Source organism: Leopardus geoffroyi, chromosome C1 (genome assembly GCF_018350155.1).
Source record: "Leopardus geoffroyi isolate Oge1 chromosome C1, O.geoffroyi_Oge1_pat1.0, whole genome shotgun sequence".
NCBI classification, from domain to species: domain Eukaryota; kingdom Metazoa; phylum Chordata; class Mammalia; order Carnivora; family Felidae; genus Leopardus; species Leopardus geoffroyi.
This window is the reverse complement of record NC_059328.1, coordinates 86,743,791-86,762,815: the sequence shown is the minus strand read 5'-3', so window position 1 is coordinate 86,762,815 and position 19,025 is coordinate 86,743,791. Positions and strand designations below refer to the sequence as shown.

Here is a 19,025-nt window from a genome sequence, read left to right as displayed (position 1 = left end):
TTCATTCTCAGGAATACCCCTCCCACATGGTGGCAAAATGGCCATGAGCAGTTGCATACTTCTTTTCTAACTTTTTGGCATGTCTTGGGGACCCCTTTGAGGCACTTTCAATAATACCATTAAGAAAATTTCCAGTTCCAAAATAAATAAGGCTCAGAGATGAAGAGTACAGCACAGGGAACATAGTCAGTAATACTGCAATAATGTGGTGACACAGGTAACCACACTTACTGCACTTGCTGTGATGAGCAATGGCAATGTGTAGAACTGTCAAATCACTATGTTGTACACTCAAAACTAATACAACATTCAATGTCAACTATACTTCAATTTTTAAAAAGAAGGCTTTCAAAGGTCATAAGAATCAGATTCCCGCCCTTGAACCCATCGTTGTGGTCAAGAGGATGCAGGGTTCTTACAGTCCAGGCTTTGGGTGATGGATCTTCACCTAGAACCAGAAGGAGAAACCATAGCCATCTAAAATACATGAACTAAGAATAAAGAAGAGGCAGTTAGTCCCCCCAAAGGAAATTCAGACTGCTGTCATGAGAAAAAGAAATGTTTTGAAGGCAAAATTTATTACAAACATAGTTTGTAATAGATATTTATTACAAACATAGAAATGGATTAATTTGGCAGAGAGACTAAAGAGTAAAAAAAAACCCTTCTTCCCCTCAAAAAAAAATTTCCTTGGGAATTTTCCATAAATACACACTTTGGAAAATGTTAAAATTAAAGCAAATAAGCTCTATGCTACAAATCTTCATCTCTCTACACTACTGTCATCACCATCACCATTGCCATATGTATACAAACTTGCCCAAAATGCAGAGTATTGTCCTGAATAGAATCCTGACTATAAATGGGAGGCATTGGCCAAGCTATGCTAAGGAACAGAACAGGAAACCACACACAAGTATAGATTTGCCCACTTAGATCCTTGTGCATAGAATAGATCCAAAACATTCTTACTTATGACTTCATAGGCCATCATGATTAGGGGGCAAGTCTACCACAAGAAACAAAGACAAGAAGGATGCGTTGTTAGTTGATACACATGACAAAAGGTATAATCCAAGGAGGGGTAAAATTTCTCATTGTGTATTCTCATCTTAGGGTGAAGGAAAAGCTCAGTATTATCTCTAGGCAAAGTATGGCTTCCTTTTTGATGGTAATCAAATAAGGAAATGTTTATTATACAGAATAATTTTTTCTTGATCAAGGTATTTTTCCAGAGAAAAAACTCAACATTTCATTAAAATTCTGTTTCTCCTCACAAAGAACACAGAACATTCTCAGTCACTGGTAATAACTTTGATAGCTGGCTCATAACAAATTCTAAAGCAAATCTTACACAGAGATTATTCAGTATTGTCAAAAATCCATCAGGACTTCATCAAAATTTCAAGCTGCTTTTTGAAAGACACTATTAAAATAATAAAAGACAAGCCATAGACCATAAGGAAATAATTGCACAACTTACATATGATAAAGGACTTGAATCTAGAATATGTATGTGCATGTGTGTATATATATATACACACACATATATATATATGCATCTGTATACAGACCTGTATACAGATGCATATATATAAGTATATCTTTCAAAAGTCAACAATAAGAAAAAAGCTAATTGAAAACTAGTCAAAAGATTTGAACAATCACCTACTAAAGATAATACGTAGGTGACAAATAAGCACATAAAAAAGTATGCTCAACGTCATTAGTCATCAGGGAAATACAAGTTTAAAACCACACTGAGATATACTACACATGTTTTATACTTCCTAAGATAGCTAAAGTTAAAAAGAATGGCCATAGCAAATGTTGGTGAAGATAAGGAGGACATTGTCACTGCTGGAGGCAATATAAAACAGTACAATATTTTGGAAAACAATTTGGCAATTTCTCTAAATATGCACTATCATATGATTCATCCATTTCACTTTATCATTTCATTTTTGCTTTCCCACCCAAGAGAAATGAAAGCAAAGATTTGTACATGAGGGGCACCTGAGTGGCTCAACTGGTTGAGCCTCCAACTTTGGCTCAGGTCATGATCTCACGGTTTGTGAGTTTGAGCCTTGCATCAGGCTCTCTGCTGTAAACACAGGCCCTCCTTCAAATCCTCTGTATCCCTCTCTCTCTGCTCCTCCCCACCACTGGCACTATCTCAAAAAAATAAATAAGTAAATAAATAAAATAATAATAAATAAGCATTAAAAAAAATATTTGTACATAAATATTTGTAGCAGCTTTATTATAGTAGCTAAAAACTAGAAGCCACCCAAATGCCATCAATAGGTTAATGGATAAACAAAAGTAGTATATCCATGTAAGTGAATATTACACAGCAATAAAAAAATAAACTAGTGATACACACTACCATATGGAGGAATCTCAAAATAATAATGCTGAGTAAAAGACAAAAAAGAGTACATACTGTATTAGTCCACTGATATAAAATTGTAAGAAATGCAAACTAACCTATAGGGACAGAAAGCAGATCACTGTTGTCCAGAAACTTTAGAGGGACAGGGATGAGTCCAGTGAGAGATATTACAAACAGCATGAGGATATTTTTTTGGAGTGATGAATTTGTTCATTGTCTTGATTTTGGTGATAGTTTCAAGAGTGCACATATTTTAGTCCATTTGGGCTGCTATAACAAAATACCATAGACTGGGTGGCTTATAAAACACAAAAACTTATTTTTCACCATTCTGCAGGCTGAGAAGTCCAAGATGAAGGCTCCAGCATGGTCAGATTCTGATGAGGGCCATCTTCCTGGTTGATCGTCAGTGCTTTCTTGCTGTGCCCTTGCATGTTAGAAGGGGCAAGGTGTTTCTCTGGAGCCTTCTTTGTAAAGGTACTACCACCTCCCAAAGTCCACACCCCCTCCCACATCCCCTGTGGGGTTAAGATTTCAACATATGAATTTTGGTGGACATAAACATTCAGACCATGCAGTATACATATTCCACATTTTATCACATTATGCACTTTATTATTTTTATTTTCTTCTTATTTTCATTTTTACATCACTCAGTGCTCATTATGATAAATTTACCCTTAATTCCTTTCACCTATTTCACTCATCCCCCTAGCAACCTTCCTCTGACAACCACTAGTTTGTTCTCTATATTTAAAAGTCTGGGTTTTTTTTTCTCACACTCTGTCTGTCTCTCTCACACAAATAAATAAACATTAAAAAATATATAAAAATAAAAATATTAACAAAAAAGGGGCGCCTGGGTGGCTCAGTCGGTTAAGCATCTGACTTCGGCTCAGATCATGATCTCCCAGTTCGTGAGTTTGAGCCCCGCGTCGGACTCTGTGCTGACAGCTCAGAGCCTGGAGCCTGCTTCTGATTCTGTGTCTCCCTCTCTCTTTGCCCCTCCCCTGCTCACACTCTGTCTCTCTCCCTCTCACAAATAAACATTAAAAAATAAACAAATAAAAGTCTGTTTTTTGTCTATTTTTTCTGTTTTGTTTCTTAAATTCCTATCACATTGTATAGCTTAAATATGTGCATGTTATTATATATCATTCATATCTCTATAAAGCTATTTTAAAAATCCATCAGTTTGCAAAAATTCCAGGTAAAGATACATGGTTCAAAAATCATAGAGCCATAACAATAATTGAAAGGAAACTACCAAAGGCATTAAGATAGGCTGAGTCCAACATTTGGGGGTGGATGCTTTGAACTTCCCCAGGCCTGCACTGAAAATACAAAACTGAATCTGGAGGTTAAATTATGTACGAACATCCATGGTGGCCATTGACAGGAAGGTGTCCTAAGGACAAACCAAAGTGACCATTTAGGACTGATAGCCTTGTAACTATTCCCCTGTATCTACAGGGGGACATAAACCGTAATTAAGCTGTTAAATCAGGATGGTAAAGTTTGAGTCCCATAATGGGTATGTGGTGGTTCATTTCCACTGTATCTCTACTTTGAAAATTTCCATGACAAATATTTAAGGATAAATATATTTCGGTTCAGCCACACAGTAGAGTATTCTGTGGCCTCTAAAACTCCCCTTTTTCAAAGCACATTTAGTAACCTGAAGAACAGCTCAAAACAACATAAGGAGAAAAGGCAGGATAAAAATTAAGTATATATCACGATCCCCAATTACTTGTGGATGGGTTTCTAAACAAGGATATGAATCTAAATGTCTACAGTGGTGGCCTCTATGTGAGGGGGTTACAAGTGATATTGTTTTCATTTTTTACCTGTATTTTTAAAAATTGTCTTCAATAAATGGATAATATTAAACATACACATAACAGTTAAAGTATGTTTGTGTATTTATAAGGTTTTAGTGTTCATTGGCTGAGCTGCTTTAGGTGTTTCTACCCAAAGGTGAAATTAGATAATAAGAGATTTGGGGGCTGTCTCCAGGCCTACAAATGTATAGCATGTCTCAAATCTGGCAGCACATGAGAATGACATAGACTATTTTTATTTATTTATTTTTTTAATTATTTATTTGAGAGAGAGTGATAAAAGAGAGAGAGAGCAGGGGAGGGACAGAGAGAGAAGGAGATAGAGGATCCAAAGCAGGTTCCATGCTGACTACAGAGAGCTCAATGTAGGGCTTGAACTCACGAGCCATGAGATCATGACTTGAGCCAAAGTTGGACACGTAACCAACTGAGCCACCCAGGTGCCCCTGACACAGACTGTTTTTAAAAATACTGATGCCTCGGGGCGCCTGGGTGGCGCAGTCGGTTAAGCGTCCGACTTCAGCCAGGTCACGATCTCGCGGTCCGTGAGTTCGAGCCCCGCGTCGGGCTCTGGGCTGATGGCTCAGAGCCTGCAGCCTGTTTCCGATTCTGTGTGTCTCCCTCTCTCTCTGCCCCTCCCCCGTTCATGCTCTGTCTCTCTCTGTCCCAAAAATAAATAAACGTTGAAAAAAAAATTAAAAAAAAAAAAAAAATACTGATGCCTGGGCCTCATTCAAAGAACTCCTCATATAGTTGATCTTCAAAAAAAAAAAAAATTTATTGAGAGAGAGAGAGAGAAGACAGAGTGTGCACAATCAGGGGAGGGGCAGAAAAAGAATCCCAAGCAGGCTCCATGCTCAGCCCAGAGCCTGAAATGGGACTTAATCTCACAGCCATGAGATCATGACCTGCACCAAGATCAAGAGTCGGCACTTGGGGCGCCTGGGTGGCGCAGTCGGTTAAGCGTCCGACTTCAGCCAGGTCACGATCTCGCGGTCCGTGAGTTCGAGCCCCGCGTCAGGCTCTGGGCTGATGGCTCAGAGCCTGGAGCCTGTTTCTGATTCTGTGTCTCCCTCTCTCTCTGCCCCTCCCCCGTTCATGCTCTGTCTCTCTCTCTGTCCCCAAAATAAATAAAACGTTGAAAAAAAAAATTTAAAAAAAAAAAAAAAAAAGAGTCGGCACTTAACTGATTGAGCCACCCAGATGCCCTATAGATGGTCTTAAGTGGAGCCCCAGTATGAGTTTTACTTGTTTTGTTTTGGGGGTTTTGTCCAGGATGGAGGAAGTTTTTTCCATGCTTTCTCTCTCTTTCTCTCTCTCTCTCTCTTTAACTTCTGTCCAAGTGAACCTAATTTGAAGTCAGGATTAAAAAAACAATGTTCTACATGTATGGATCACCTATTATTTACCAAGCACTATATCTTGCTAGAGTGACATCTACATGAAGATTCACTGACTTGAGGAGAGAATGACAGAGAACATGTGGAGATAGAGAAGAAAAACAAAACTACATCATCATAAACCTAGCTGGAAGTAATCATAATATGATTAGCAGAGATTCTAAACATATAAAAAGCTGATTTCAAGGTCCTTCTTGCTCATCTGCTGGAAGTTTATTCAGGCCAATTCAGAGAACATAACAAATATTTTATTTGACTTGCTGAAAATGTTAGCTGTCCAGGTTCTGGGAAAGTATTAGTTCTACTGAAATCTATGTTGAACCAGCAGTTGCCCAATCTTCTTTTCTGATGTCCTGGACCAATAGGCTGGAAATTACTATATAGACTAGGATAATTGATGCTGATTTTCTTTTTTTTAAATATTTATTGTGTGTGTGTGTGAGAGACAGAGAGAGAGAGAATGTGGAAGGGGGTGGGGAGGGAGAGAGAGAGAGAGAGAGAGAGGGAGAGAGAGAGAATCCTAAACAGGCTCCATGTTCAGTGTAGAGCCCAACGTGGAGCTTGATCTCATGACCATGAGATCACAATTGAGCTGATATCAAGAGTCAGATTCTTAACCAACTGAGGCACCCAGGTCCCCCAGTGCTGATTTTCAAGAGGAAATAAAGGTTCTGCTGTGCAGGGGAGGCAGGAGGAGTAAGCCTGAAACCAATGGACTCCTAGTACCACCTTATCCAGCAATAAATTTTAGAAAAGCTACAACTCAATACAGGGCTGAGGGTGACAAAATTAGATAATGGATACACAGGGAAATGAATCAGGAATTAAGAATTTCCCTTCCCTTACCAATTGACTATTTTTTTTTTTTTGCCTTTACATTTCTCCTACTAGTTTGTATAAGATAAGCTGACCATGATAAACTTTATAAATCTGGTACATAATTAAGAATATTAAGCCAAAATAATGACTGAACAAGAATTATGAACATCACTTAATGACTGATGATATAGTGATCCTCCCCTTTTGGGAGAAGGTCAGCCTTTCTTCAATTCCAAAAAGAATTGTTCCTTTATATTAGGTTCTTTATACATAGAGCATGCTGCTGGCTCCCATTGCTGTGGGAAGTTGTATTCTGGGAAAAAAGAGTACATAAGCATGTTAGATGACCCAAGAGGTGGCCGCAGCAGATACTGCATATTGATTCACTTCACACCACTCCAGCAGCCTTACAGTGTATCTCCCTGCTCCCTAGGGGTGGGAAAATTACGTCTGCATTTCCCAAGTTGCCTGTAGGTAGGTTCTTCATTTGACTATATTCCACTAACAGACTCACTAACGAGACTTTGACAGAGACAAGATTGTGAGCAGGGGTGCATAGATCTGACATTCATGGTCAAGAAGGCCCTAAGATTTTTATCAGTATCTCTAGAGGAGGTTTTGGTGAATAGGTATAGAATAACAGAAGACTGTAGTAAGATTTCTTGCTTTCTTTGGGAATAGTGCCGTGATGTGTTTGGGCATTTCTTCTACTCACATTGCTCCTGTCTGTATAATACAGCCTTGATTCAATGTACACCTAGAAATTCTCTGAGCCCACTAACATGCTGTAACAAATTCCTTTTCATGTAAACTCACCAGAGTGAATTTGACTATAACTAAGAAAACTGACTAATACAAGGAGATAGTGATGTAAATATAGCTGAGACTCTGACAGAAAAAACTGTGTTTATATAACATTTATATTGTTACAACAAGACCATGTTTGTATATTGCTTATACAACATAGAGTATGTAAATTACATTTAAATTACATTTATATTAAGCAAGTTAAAATGTTCTCTTGGCCTGAAATAATGGGGAGGGGGTAAAAAGTTTTTTAAAAATTCTTTAAATAAGATTGTATATTTTACTGAAGGCTTAAATGCAAGATGAAGAAAGTAATCACAGACAGAAGCTGGGCAAACACCACATCTTAGTTCTTCACAAACTAAAATTACAAATTTCCTTTCGTATAAGAGCACAATCTGAGACATCTTCCAAGAATTGTCTTGAGAACAGAGGGGAGAAAGGATCTCATGACATTCAGGGAAGGTGAAACTTCTTGTTACTCAGAGGAGAGAAGAAAATGAACCTCCAAGTCCTAAGTTGGCAAATGTCAAAAAAAAGCTATTTAAAAACAATCCTAATACCATAAATTTGAAAGAGGTCATAGTATTTGTAAGAAATTGAAGATCCATAAGCAGGTTACAGTATATTCCCATTTGAATGAAACATTATGTCTCTTTGTTAATTGAAATTAAAACTGTAGAATATGTGGCATGAGATTCTACTGATTATGGAGGCTGTTTTATTCTCCAGAATCTCTAGATGACTAAGAGAGACCATGAGAGCCAAATGTTGCATGTTTACACAGACGTGTAGTTGATTGAGTAACTGTGTCTAAACAATGGCATGCCATGTTTTATTTTCTGCCTTGTTCTTTTCAGTATTTTCAACATTGACAAGAAAGTAGATTAAAATAAACAAGTAGGACTACATCAAACTAAAAAGTTTCCGTACAGCAAAGGAAACCATCAACAAAGTGAAAAGGCAACCTACAGAATGGGGGAAAATATTTGCAAACCATATATCAAATGCAGGGTTAATACCCAAACTATATGAGAAACTCATATAACTCAAAAGCAAAATAATCCATTTTAAAAGGACAAAGGAACCAAATGGATGTTTTTCCAAAGAAGTCATACAAATGGCTAAGAGATACATGGAAAGGTGCTCAACATCACTAACCATCAAGGCAATGTAAATCAAAACCACAATGAGGTATTGCCTCATCTGTCAGAATGGCTATCTTCAAAAAGATGAGCTAACGACATCACAATGTCAATAAGGACATAGAGAAAAGTGAACCCTTGATGGGATTATAAATTGGCATAGCCACTATGAAAACCAGTATGGAAGTTCCTTAAAAAATTAAAAATAAAACTACTATATGGCCCACTAATTCTACTCCTATTTGGGAACTGAAAACACTACTCGAAAACATACCTGCACCCCCAGGTTCATCACAGCATTATTTACAGTAACGAAGATATGGAAAAACTTAAGTGTTCATGAATAAACGAATAGAGAAAGAAGATGTAGTGTATATGTACAATGGAATATTATTCAGCCATGAGAAAGAAGAAAATCCTGCCATTTGCAACAACACGAATGGTACTTAAAGGCATTATGCTAGGTTAAATAAGCTAGACCAAGAAAGACAAATAATTCATGGTAAAAAAAAAAAAAAATCAAACCTATAGAAACAGAAAGTAAAAAAGTGGTTGCCAAAATGTGGCAGGTGTGGGAAATAGGGTGAGGTTGGTAAAAGGAACAAGTCTGCAGCTGTAAGATGAGTAAGATCTGAGGATCTAATGTATAACATGGAAACTATAGTTGATAACACTGTGTTCTATCATTAAAATTTGCTAAGAGAGGAGAACTTAAATATTCTCACCAATAAGTCAATTAAGTAATTACATAATTATGTAATGAATGTGTTAATTAACCAGATGGTGGGAATCCTTTCCCAATGTACATGTACATCAAATCACGACGATGTACACTTTAAATATCTTACAATTTGTTAATTATACCTCAATAAAGCTGGAAAAGGGAAAAAGAAAGTATATACATCTTGCAACCTTATAAAATCTTTACAGGGCATAAATCAAGATCCAGAGTGAATTCAAGAAACAAGATGGACCACATGTGCACAATAAAATTTAGTCTTAAAAAATATGAACTCCACAACTGTAGAATAATGGAGATATGCATAAAAAATATCTCTGTGTTGGGGCACCTGGGTGGCTCAGCTGGTTGAGCGTCTGACTTCAGCTCAGTTCATGATCTCATGGTTCTTGAGTTCAAGCTCTGCACCGGCTCTGTGCTGATATCTTGGAGTCTGGAGCCTGCTTTGGATTCTGTGTCTCCCTCTCCCTCTCTGCCCATCTCCCGCTCACTCTCTCTCTCTCTCTCCCTCTCCCTCTCATTCTGTCAAGAATAAATAAACATTAAAAAATATTTTTAAAAATATCTCTGTGTCAAAAAATTAGGTGTTTTGTTAAACCAAAGTTGAATATGGGTCAGTAGTGTGATAAGGGGTCCATAATTATAATTGATTCTGTTTCAGTATGCAAAGCTAGAAGTACAAAGCTCCGAAAAAGGGAGGTCACATGCTTCTTCTCTCATTGAATCTCATTGGATAGACTAGTCTTGGGATACTAAGCTCCATTTTAAGTATGACATTTTAAGAGAGATATTGAGAAAAGAATGCACGTCCAGAGAACCAAGTCCAAGATGGTGAGGGGAGAAGATCTGGAGTCCAAGTATTTGTGGAATGCTTGATAGAGCTGTATCTGTCCAACTGGGGACAGGCAGGGCAGCTTTTAAATATTTAAGAAAAGGCCTTGTGCAAGGGACACCTGGGTGGCTCAGTTGGTGGAGAAAAGTCCTTGTGCACATAGTATTAAACTTATTCGAGAAGGCTTCTAAAAACTACAATCAATTAGTGCTATATAATCATTGGCTACTGTAACCCAAATGACTCCAAGTCCTCTGTGAGCTTCTGTGTTCTTATTTTCCTTTAGTAGGCAAGCAAAATAACACTCCTCCCGTGCCCACAATTCCATGATTTCTTGGAGGGACGAAGAAGGTGCTTATATTCTACAAGCCATTTCTCTGCTCTCACCTGCCGCCCCTGCTCTGATGTTTTCTCATAGGCTACTCTGGTTGCCTCACCCTCTTCCTACAACTGTCCTGGATTTTTTTTTGCCCCATGCCATCCCCCTTTCATTTCACAAAGCACCATCATCTATTGTTGTTACAAAACATACTTTTGCTGAAATCTTCCATTTGCTGAGAAGCTTTACAGTATGAAACTAACCAACTGAACCAAAAACCTGTAATTAAATATCAAAAACCAATGTTCTTAGAGTTAATTTGCCCACACCATGTTTTTGGACACCACTTATAAAGTGATTTCTTCCCTGAGTCCCAGAACCTCAAACTCAGCCTTTAGATCACCCCAGATCAAAGCCAAATCCCTATTCCTTTATTAAGTTTTATTCTCTTTTATGCATTTCCTCCCCTTTAATATAGCCTGGGTCTTGCTTTCATAATTTTTGAAAATTTGTTTTCCTAAAGAAAAAAGCCTGCTAGCCAGACTTTCATCTTAACTATTCAAAGAATCACCTAAATCCTAACTTTTAAGCTTTTATTTAGGACTTCACAAATTCCTAATGAAATTCTCTAAGAATTTAGAGGGGCTCTAAGGTCACTGTGCTGTCCTCCATCACTATTGCTCCCAGAACAGCAGAGTAGATATGTAACAGAAGATTGATTCTCCTGCTACCTAGAGCAAACCCCAGGTGGTGTGCAGCAACCATTTTTCTTGCCCCACAAAGAAGAGTTTGCTAACATTTGGTGCTATCAGCGAAGGAAATGGACTGATTTGTGAGATCCTGAATTTCTCCGACCTGGATTTATTCCAGCACAGACACCAACTTACTATCAGGAAGACTGTCACAGGGTAGAAAGTCAAATGAAAATCCCATCCACTCTAGAAGTATATGGTCCTAGTTCCTGTGTCATTTTTAGTGATGCCCTATAAACATCCCCTTGTGGAATGAAAAATACATGTAATGTACAAGAGAAAAAAATAAGAAAAAAACAAATTAAATCTGTGTGGATCTTTCTGTCCAACTAACACTTTACCAGTGAGTAATACAAGAACAGTGCTTCGTTCTTCTTTACTCAGTCCAAAGAAACTATCTTAATGAGAACTGCCTCATTTACTTTTTCACAATCCTCTGCTAATCCTTCAGTTTGGGTTAATGGCATTTCTTACAAAGAACAATTCCAATTTTTGAGCCACAGTCATTCAACCCAATTCAAATCTTTAAAACCATTTCCTCTCAGCTGTTTCTGATTCTAAGTAATTTCCCTAATTCTCAAATTAATCCTCATTAGTAGAAGACTCCTCTTTGGGGAAACCAAAGTCCCTTTCCTAATCATAATGGTCCATTTAAATAGGGCTAGTTCCAACAGAGGGTTTTATTAAAAGACTTTTACAAGATATCAAACTCTGCCTTTCTATATTGAGCTGAAATGATTTGCCAGTGGCAGGCATAGCTGACACATCAATGTGCCCATCTCAATAATCAATGCATATGTCTACACAGTAAATTTAGCTGCAGGAATTACTGACAATCCTAATAATAGTCAAAATTAATCAAATGTGGCATTACATGCCAGCACATGTTTTACATTTCTTTTCTTGTGAATATAAAATGATAGGTCTAGACCTGGCATATGGGCATTAGAAAACTCAAACCATTTGTGTCTCATTACAACTTACCTCTCTATCAGTTTTTAGATAACTGTTAACCACAAAGATTTTTTTTAACAGTCTCTTAGCCACAATGGGTTTGAGGCAAAGACCACCTGTGTTGTTTTCTAGCCTCCCAAATACAGATGCAGAATTTCTCTGAAACCAGGTTTTGGCCATAGCCATATCTCAGCGTCAACTTTTTTTTTTTTAAGTTTATTTTTGAGAGAGAGTAAGAGAGAGAGAGAGAGAGAACACACACGCAAGCAAGGGAAGGGCAGAGAGAGGGAGACTGAGGACGTGAAGTGGGCTCCACACTGACAGCAGAGAGCCCTATGTGGGGCTCAAACTCACAGAACCACGAGATCATGACCCCAGCTGAAGTCAGATGCTTAACCCACTGAGCCACCCAGGTGCCCCTCAGACCCAACCTCCATATCAGCTTGACACACCAAGTTATTGTCTTTCTCCTAGATGCCCTCAATTAGAGCAATCCCAATAAATGCCCAAAATTCTCTAATTTCATAGTTCCAAACACATGGTTTCTGATAACAGTAATTTCACTAGAGGATAAAATTAAAGATGTAGCAAGGCAAGACAGCCCAGGTATTCACATCTGGTCACTGCTCCATTAAGCATTACCACTGGGAGACTGAGTTATCATGCAGATAAAAGGAAAAATGCCCAAGTGCCCACCAGAGCCCTAATTTTTTTTCACTTAGTCCACAACGTTTTGCAGGTCCCCCAAATTTCTGTTATTCTTCAGCTTTCTGATGCTTCAAATTTTACAGAACCCTCATTAAATCTATGCCATGACACCCAGTCCATTCATCATTTCCTTTTGATAACTGTTATTACTAGGTACATTTATTTATTTTTTAATGTTTATTTTTGAGAGGGAGAGAGAGAGAGACAGAGAGAGACAGAGCACAAGCAGGGAGGGGCAGACACAAGAAGGGAGACACAGAATCTGAAGCAGGTCCAGACTCTGAGCTGTCAGCACAGAGCCTGATGCGGGGCTCGAAACCACAAACCCAGAGATCATGACCAGAGCCAAAGTTGGAGGCTCAACCAACTGAACCACCCAGGGGCCCCACTAAGTGCATTTAAACTGTGTTGTTATTTACTTACATCAGAACACTTTATTATTATCTTCTTTTAGAAACAATTATCTTCTTTTTAGAAAATAAGAAAAATATTATCTTCTTTTTAGAAAATGAGAAAAATAAGGCTCAGATTGGTTGCCCAAGACAACATTGTTCATAAGTGTCAGAGACAGGATTCTAACAAGGCCTGTTGTATCCTCAATCTTCTACTAGTCTCACTCTATCTCACCGTCTCCTGTTTTCAAGCATCATAACATCCAAGCATTCAAGCCTTATAATATGGTCTGAATATCCATAACTGTACCTCCCCCTATACTGTGAAGTTTCAGACACACACTCTTGGGGCCAGTTGCTACTTTCCCTGTGGCAGTTGTCACCTCATTCCCTTTTCTTTATGTACCTAGAGTTCCAAAACTAAAAGCCTCAAGACATGCCCTCAATTAGCTGGAAATTAGAATGCTATCATGAATCATTGTTCTAGGTCCCTTGAGAAGCATGGCGGGGGGCGGGGGGGAAATGTTGCCTTTCTAGCTCTATCACAGTTTCAAAGCCACATAATAATCTTTAATCTGAGAAAAGTTACTATTTTTTGCAATTGAAAACAATTACACTTTTGTTATTTTTTAGCATTATTGAGCTTTGTAAATTTCATAATATATGTATACTATCATAGGGTAATTTTTCAAGAATGTACTCAATGCTAGCAAGTCTGTTGTAAGAAAAGCATTTTCATACACTTCAAGAAGCAACATAACCTTTCTTAAAAAGTTAGGCTACGTGTATTCAGAAGTTTAGGCCTTTACAATACTGATAACATCTGAATCAGTAACCTCACTTCTGGAAATCCATCATAAAAAGGTAATCAGAAAGAAATACAAACAAAAAATATTGCTACAGCGAAACTTTGAATAGTGATAGAGTAGAAAAGAAGAGGAAATGGTTAATTATGCTTAAATTCATGCAACTAAGTATTATACAACCATTAAATATCATGCTTATGATCAATTTCTAGAGTATTTTTAATTTTAAAAGTAGAGGTTAAAATTGTAGACTGTAGATGCACCTGGCTGGCTCAGTCGGTTGAGCGCTCGACCTCGGGTCAGGTCATGATCTCATGGTTTGTGAGTTCCAGCCCTGAGTCAGGGTCTGCACTGACAGTTCAGAGCTTGGAGTTTGCTTCAGATTCTGCGTCTTCCTCTCTGCCCCTCTCCCACTCTCTCTTTCTCTTCCTCTCTCTCTCTGCCCCTCCCCCATGCTCTCGCATGCTCTCTCTCTCTCTCTCTCTCTCTCAAAAATAAACATTGAAATATTTTTTTAAATTATAGATTGTAGGAGCTTAGTATTTTGTTTAATGGAAGGAAATACCAAAGCCAAAAGTGGTAGTATTAAGAAACTAAAAAGAAAGAAAAAATAAAATAAATCTCCCTCTAAAATTTTCTAGAGAGGGCAAAAATATATTTATGTGTGTGATTATATAGTGAATAGATAATATGCTGAAAATTCCTTATAAACACCTGATGTACCAAGAAACTCTTTGGATAATGTTAAGCTTTTAAATCCCCCTGACCTAACTTAGAACTCAGTGCAAGTGGGACACTATAAAATGTCCCTTATAGCTTTTTTCCTAAGTCCCCTAGGATTTTTTGTAATCAGGTTTTAGTACATTCCATTAGCAAAAAATATATGCCTGACTCTGTGTTCTCTGGTAATTAATACTTTGCATTCAGCCTAATACTTCTTCTTGCACCTGAGGCAGGCACCAGGGGCCTAAAACACATGCTCTATTGATCCTCACGGTTAAGCTACAATTATAATCCTATCTAACTGGAATTATCAGGCCTCCGTTATCCAGTGGTTGAACTGTCTGAATCTAAGAAAAAGAAAGTGTCCCTGAAGCCATTAGTTGGGAATTCTCATTTCCCCCCAAAAGAAACAAGTCTTGAATGAGATTTATATCAGTTACCTGTTGCCACAATGATACTATCAATGAACTATGCCAGAAATCAGCCTTTAATTAGTCCACAAGTCTATATGTGAGCAAGTTAGACGAAGTGGGCCTTCTGCTAACAACTGGACTCACCTGCATGTCGGGTTGACTGGCTGTCAGTGGCTGATTCTGTCTACATGTCCCTTACATTCCTCCAGCAGCCTAGCTTGGGTGTGTTCCTGTGGAAAAGGCAGAGGGTCAAGAGCAGAAGCAGGAGTATACAAGCACTTTTTCAAACGTCTACACATACCAAATCTGCAAATCACGTGGCCAAATTCAGAATTTAGGGACAGAGAGAAACTTTGCCTCTTTAAGTAAGGGCGACTTCAAAGTCACAAAGCAAAGTTCATGGGCTAGAGGAGGGGTAAAGATCTGGAACCACTGATGCAATTAATCTACTAAAAAGGTGTGTCTAGATTCCTATTATAGCCAACTAATCTCCTTTTTAGCAAGAAGCTTACATCAATACCACAATGGCTCACAATGTCCCCAAACTGACTAGTGTCTTGAAAAAAAGCTGAAGTAGGGGTGAAAATTTAAAAACGGGGGCACCTGGGTGGCTTAGATGGTTAAGCGTCCAACTTTTGGTTTTGGCTCAGGTTATGATCTTGTGGTTCATGACTTCGAGCCCCACATTGAGCTCTATGCTGTCAGTGCAGAACCTGGTTGGGATTCTCTCTCTACCTCTCCCCTCATCGTGCTCTCTCTCTCTCTCTCTCTCTCAAAATAAATGATAATTAAAAAAAAAAAAAAAGGAAAACCCTTGCTACTCTTGTCATCTTAGACACTGTTACACAATTCCCTAATTGGCAACCCCTCTTGGGTGAAGTCGGGTACATTAAAAGTCAACATTAATTATATGTGTAATATACATCTATATTATATAAATTAAAATAAATCCAGCAATTTTTTAATGTTTATTTTTTATATGTTTATTTTTGAGAGAGAGAGCACAAGCAGGGGAAGGGAAGAGAGAGAAAGGGAGAAGAGAATCCAAAGCAGACTCCAGCCTCTGAGCTATCAGCACAGAGCCCAGGGTAGAGATTGAACTCACAAGCTGTGAGATCATGACCTGAGCCAAAGTTAGAAACTTAACTGACTGAACCACCAGGTGCCCCAACCCAATAATTCTTTCTAAAAGTAGTTGTTAACTTTCAGATTAGCTTTTTCTAGTACCTGGAATACTTAATGTAAACATTCTTATCATACCCACCCTTGAAGGGTTAGGTCATATTTTTTTTAATTCTTGATAATTAAAAAAGTAAAATTAAAGTATCTATTATTCTTCCTAGTATCTGACATTCTATATGGAATAAGATAGACAGTAATTACAAGAAAGAAGAAAACCTCACTTAATTTCATAAAATAACATATCAATGGGCTATGAGATGATATTCTTTACTATCTAACTACTTTCACTGCACAGACATCTTCCTCATCATCAGAATAGAAAGTAAGAAAGTACTTTCATTAACTACATTAGCTATGGTTCCAAACTAAAATGCATTTTAAAATCCTTGTCAGGCAGACTAACCACAGTACTAGAAAAACAGATTTTGATGCCTGGCTACAAAAGGGTCGGGATAACACAAAATGAATGCCAGACATCCACAATGTTCAAAACAAATAATTCACAATTGTTGAGAGGAATCTCAGAATGTTTTTTTCTTGGGAAGAAAGATTTGTAGCATCTGTCTGGCTCTTAAAAGCAAATCACATCCCTTGAAACACAATAAACATAAGTCATAATTACCTAAGGTAATATATTAGTATCAACTCTTTCCTTAACATTAGAACTATAGAAGTATTCTGTACAATTTCACACATACTGTTAATAATTTGTGTTATCTCACTTCTTTCAGCTACCATTTTATCACAAAATATAAATATAAAAGAAAGAAAGAAATGTCGTATGCATACTCAACCCCCTCTTCCCCCCCCCCAATACAGAACTACAAAGTAATTGGTAACATCTGTTGTCATTGACTATTTTCATGATTTGTGTGGTACCTGAAAATTTATTATAACTAAAATAGAGCACATTAGCTTTATTTTTGTTCGGATAGTGATTCCAAGAATGCAGCAAGAGCATCTGTGACTGTCACTAATTAGGGAGTCACTGAGCAGAAATATGGTACAATCACATGTGGTTGATACACTGAAAATTGCAGCTAAACATAAAATGCTAATTGTTTTCTTTATAAGTCTCTAGGTCATAGCCAACTGGATTGCAACAGAAACACTGGAAATCTTGGACAGTCCAAAGTAAACTTTACAAAAAAATTTTCTAAGGAGCGAAACAAAACGAAAAGACAGGAACGAGACCTCACCTATGGAAAAGGCCTGGAGTCAGGGCTTCCCTTTAACACCAGCAAAGACTCTATGAAACCGTGTCTGCCTGCAGGAGAAAACACCAAACTATCAGCTGCTGGAATATGATGTCTTAAAATTGTTTCATCATTTATCGTGGCTTAAATCTTTTGTATGAGCAGAGGAGAGTTGGTGTCATTCTCTATGACAACAGAAAACTTGATTTCTGTTTTAAAGTTACTCATCCAGCAACCATAAGCGCTTTTAATAAGGTCACAAGTACCTTTAGCCATTGGTCCTCTCAGGATATTTCTATAAAAGTGGTTGATGAAGAATGAATTAGATAAGGTCAGTAAACTGACAAGACTAGCAAAATGCTGCTAAAGTGGCCTTAGATTCCTTAGGAGCTTTGACAACATGGATTTATTTTTCTAGTGTTTGATCTTTGTTCCACCATCAGAATATAGTGTTGAAGTCTCAGAGCTGCTCCCTGAACTTCATCTGTTTTTTTTTTTTCTCATAAGTATGTACTAAGCACCTTCTATGGGGCCTCTCTTTAGTGTGAAAGCTCCAACAGCGAACAAGATGTTGTCCCCATCCTCAAGATTATCTAATAGAGATAGCAGGCAAGGCAACAGGTATTTACAATGCAGTGTGATAAGCACCGCAGGAGAGATAGATACATCTGTGATGAGAACACACACACAAAAGAAACCTAACCCTGAGTTTCAAAGCAGAAAAACCTCCCAGAGAAGTTCATCTCAGAAGTAGGGGCAGGATGATTGCAGGTTTAGGTACAAAGATCTAAAGACAAGAGACAACCTGGTGTACTAGGGGCAATGTCTGTAGTTCTCTGTACGAGCTGGAAAAGAGTGAAGATGGGTGTCAGTGAAAGAATGGTGTCTAATGAGCAAGAGAAATAGAAACCAATCAGGCAATAAAAAGATTTGTTGAATTTAAACATTCAGCAGAGATTAGCACTACCTAGTTAAACGAGTAAGGGATTCTATCCATCAAAATCAGAGGATGAAAAATAGAAAGGCAAAAGAAAGAAAGAGACAGAGAGAGACAAAGAAAGAAAGAGAAAAAGAAAGAAAGAAGAGAGAAAAAGAGAAAGAAAGGGTGGGGGAGGGAGAAAGAAATAGAGGATGGAAGGAAGGAAGGAAGGAAGGAAGGAAGGAAGGAAGGAAGGAAGGAAGGGAGGGAGGGAGGGAGAAAGAAAGGGTGGGAGAGGGAGGGAGGGAGGAAGAGAGAGAGGAAGGAAGGAAGGAAAGAAGGAAGGAAAAAAGCAAAGATGGATACCATATACACACCAAAAAGGCATATCTTAAAAAATTCCTTGGAAAGAGATGGAAATACTCAGCATGTTTACCTGCGGCTTGGCTGAATCATCCTGGGTCTCTTCTCCAAGGACAGCCAGAAATGGTAAGTAGTTCTGTAACCTCAAGAATGTTGTGAATAATTTTTGGAAACATTCTAAAAGTTTGTAACTTTTCTCAACACTGGTCTGGAATAGAAATGTTTTTCCATGCAGTAATTAATGACTTCTTCTGGGAATAAAGCCCCACTGTGTGAAAAATTTTCTAAAGAACATAGGGATTATGACTTGTTCAACT

General features: G+C 38.0%; 1 long non-coding RNA gene across 2 annotated transcripts in view; it reads right to left on the bottom strand.

Moving 5' to 3' along the window:
- Positions 1–2,242: 2,242 nt before the first annotated feature.
- The window catches only part of LOC123598334, a 29,221-nt gene continuing 12,438 nt past the window's right edge, over positions 2,243–19,025 (bottom strand). Inside the window, exons 3-7 of one of the 2 annotated variants that reach the window (XR_006712547.1) lie at positions 18,782–18,916; positions 17,430–17,497; positions 16,735–16,820; positions 15,193–15,278; positions 2,243–2,913 (exon numbers count right to left, since the gene is read on the bottom strand). This is a non-coding gene — a long non-coding RNA (uncharacterized LOC123598334). The remainder of the gene's footprint in view (positions 2,914–15,192; positions 15,279–16,734; positions 16,821–17,429; positions 17,498–18,781; positions 18,917–19,025) is intronic. The other variant, XR_006712548.1, reaches the window with a different exon arrangement.